This window comes from Papaver somniferum, chromosome 2 (genome assembly GCF_003573695.1).
Source record: "Papaver somniferum cultivar HN1 chromosome 2, ASM357369v1, whole genome shotgun sequence".
In the NCBI taxonomy this organism is placed as follows: domain Eukaryota; kingdom Viridiplantae; phylum Streptophyta; class Magnoliopsida; order Ranunculales; family Papaveraceae; genus Papaver; species Papaver somniferum.
The window spans coordinates 35,889,916-35,893,451 of record NC_039359.1 but is presented as its reverse complement, the minus strand read 5'-3'; the positions used below and the strand labels follow the sequence as shown (position 1 = coordinate 35,893,451).

Genomic DNA, 3,536 nt, shown 5'->3' with positions numbered 1-3,536 from the left:
GAAAAGGTAGAATCATCTGAAAACCCTAATGAATGTCAAGAGATTGTGGATGATCGCATTAATAATGATCCAAAAACAGCAGGGAAAAGAAAAAGGGATACCGATGAAGAAGTTGTTGATTCTGATCAATGTGTGAATGACAACAAGATGAGGAGATTGTGCAGCGCTGATGTTAAAGAAGAGAATCAATCAATGGAGGAGAATAAATCAATGGCAAGGGGTTGTAATGAAGATGATACGGTTAAGATGCCTCTTCCACTTTCATCATCTGTGGATTTTTTCAAGTTTGATTATAGTTTTAACCAAGATGAGTGGCTTAATCTTCCTGGGCTAACTACTACTATTGATCAGGAGTTGAGTGATCTATCTGTTGAAAAGATTGAAAGGAATTTCGAGCCCAAGTTTGGTATGATTTCAGAGAAATCAATGGCAAAGGGTTGTAATGAAGATGGTATGGTTATGATGAATGAATTCCCCCCTCTTCCACTTTTATCATCTATGGATTTTTTCAATTATAACAAGTTTGATCAAGAGGAGTGGCTTAATCTTCCTGCGCTAACGAATACTACTACTGATGATGCTATCGGGTTAGCGCCTTTTCCAGCCGTGATCGACTTCAAGCCATCGCATTATTATTATGCAGGTTTGATTTACTGATCAAGTGCTGAAGAAGACTAGTGCTGACTGCTAAGTTGTATTCTTTTGATATTTGTTATCCATGTAGTGTAATGTAGATGCACTAAATGTTGAATCTGTAGTGCGTTCATAATTTCATTTATATGTGCAGTCTGATCTCTCCTATGATATCTATCAAATTCCTGCATTTAGCTATCTCAGAAAGATAATGAAATATTGAGATTTTCCGGCAATTAAACTGTTCCCACATCCATCAGTGTGACAGGTTCAAAAGCATGACATACTATCAAGTCCTACACAAGCTTACAAGGACAATTACTCATGATCTGCATTGTTCAGTTGTAAGAAAAGTTGTTGAGAGACTTTTATCAAAATGAAATTGGATAACGAAATACAGGACTCGATTCAGCTTTTATAAGAGACAGGAGACCAAAACATAAGTCACTAAAAGAAAGGACAAGAGAACAGATAACCATTACAACAAACCTCAACAGACCCTTGACAAACTGAGCAAACACACAATTGAATGGACAGATTTAAAACAACACAAAAGAAGAGATTTGTTCAGTTAATAATACTCCCCTCAAGCTAAGCAGAAACATGGACTGAAAACCACAGAAAACTGGTGAAGTAAAAGTCCTTTAGTAAAGATATCTGCCACCTGCAAATGAGAAGGAACGATGCTGATGTCAACATAACCAGCAGTCACCAAATCCCCGACATACACTCGATATGTTGGGAACTTGCATGAAAAAATGGATTTTCAGCCAAACATTTTATACTGGTGTTATCAAAACGAGTTGAATAACTGATGCTCAACTCAGCTATCAAGTAGGAAATTCATAGAACTTCTGAAGCAAGCAAAGCTAAGGCCTTATACTCTGCTTCTGAAGAAGAGTTAGCAACAGTAGGCAACCTTTTAGACCTCCAAGCTACTAAGGAATGACCCAAAAATACACAATACCCAACAGTGGATTTCTGGTGTCAAGGCATCCGCTCAGTCTGAATTAGAAAACCCAGACAAAGCAAAATCACCAGCAGCCAGTTTGATTCCACAACCAATTCAACCTTAAAGAAACCTCAGACGTTTCCAAACTAAAACCATATGACTTATCCTAAAACTCAACTGACTTGCTTCACTCACAGCAAAAGACAAAGTTTTAGTGACAGGAGAAAGTTTCACTAAAATCTACCTTCCTCCTGATGGAATCCTTTAGCCACTAACCTGGCCTTGAACCGATCAACTATCAGCTTTAAGTTTTTCCTTATACACCACATCCAAGTACATTTATAGAAGAAGAATATGGAACCAACATCCGTTTCTGATTGGTCTGTACATCCTGAAATTGGTGCAGAAGTTGTTCTATTCGAAGTAGAGAAAGGTGGCTTTTTGTACTTACGTAACTGATGTGAGTGGCACAATCATCCTCAGAAGAAGAAGATGATAATTGAATTAATCCTTTGGACTGAAGCTTGGGAAGAACAGTGTGAGAAAGATGTCCTAACCTTTTCTGCCACAAAGAAGAGGAAGCAACAATTGATGAAAAAGAAGTATGAGAAGTATTGTGTATCACAGAGCTAGGAAAAGGGATTGGATACAGATTGTTGTGCATCTTACCTCTAGTAAGAAGCCTGTCAGTCTTGAGATCCTTGATTTCATAACGCTAAGGAGATAACACAAAGTAACACAGATTCTCCTTAGTGAACTTACCAATTGATAGTAAATGGCGTGATATAGTAGGAACAAAAAACACATCCTTAAATTGGAAATCATAAAAAGTAGTAAGCAAAGTAGAATGACCAGTGAGATAGAAACTGAGTTAGCTATCCAATTACCTGCATCAAAAATGTATAGGCAGAAAAAGCTTGCTACAGAGGCTTGTCACTATTTTGGAGTAGTGTATCTAAAGAACCACTTGACTGCAGAATGACCAACACGCTTACATGTAAATGGCTATCTGAACAGTTCACCTTAGGGTTGTCGTTGACAGTTTGCAACCTCCATTTCCTAAAGCTATAACAACAGATAATAATTCAAGTTCATTTTCTAGCCTTTCTAACAAATTCAATTTTTACATTAACCCAACACAACAAAATAACTGATAAGAACCCTCTAAAGACGGAACTGTTTGCATAAATGAAAGTTTTCCTCTTGAAGCTGTTAGCAGCAACAGCAGCCTTCAGAGTGACATTAGCTTTGTTGTTGATAAGCTCTTTAATCTCTGTCAGGCATTTTATCAAACAGTTAGGATTTAACTGAATCTGTTCCCATGTTGATAAAAACTACTGACTGGAAATCACTTCAAACTCAAACAACCATCATACCCAGTCAGTAATGAATATAGTATATATGTTGCAGAATTGAAGAGAATATAAATGGATGAGCAGCCACAGCAAACAAATTTATGATGATATCATCATCTAAGTGAAGGAAGGAGAGAGCAAATAATCAAACTCTTTGAATTCCTTCATCTGTTGTGGTCCTTGTGGAAGACTGTAAGACCAAACATTGGCTTGGGTGCAGTATCGGTTGCTAAATTTAGCTGAACCACTTCTTTGGACCCTTGGGTGCATGATCTGGTTAACAATTGCAACCACTTAGAAGAGATTTTGGATTTAGTAATGGGACAAGAGATGTGTAAAGTAGGAGATGAATAGATGGTAATTTTTTGGATTTCTTTTATTTATTTATTTTGTAAATAAAAAGAATATATTTTTTTTATAAATAAAAAGAATAATGTCACGTCCAAAAATATGTTTGTGGAAGATATTATACGCTATACGGAATATATGCACATTATTACTGCGCCTTGGATGAAATATAAACTCTTGTGACTTATAGAGAAAATTACGGCAGCACTAAGAATTATTGTAACGGCAAGTAGAGGGAGGAAATGGTA

At 36.7% G+C, this 3,536-nt stretch overlaps 1 long non-coding RNA gene across 2 annotated transcripts; it reads right to left on the bottom strand.

Moving 5' to 3' along the window:
• Positions 1-988: 988 nt before the first annotated feature.
• LOC113353119 lies at positions 989-3,262 on the bottom strand. Of its 2 annotated transcripts, XR_003361089.1 has the most exons (5): positions 2,962-3,262; positions 2,473-2,858; positions 2,255-2,300; positions 2,037-2,147; positions 989-1,297 (listed from the first exon to the last, which is right to left on the bottom strand). It is a non-coding gene; the product is annotated as an uncharacterized LOC113353119 (long non-coding RNA). The 2 variants fall into 2 exon arrangements; XR_003361088.1 differs by having other exon boundaries at positions 2,473-3,262.
• Positions 3,263-3,536: the final 274 nt, after the last annotated feature.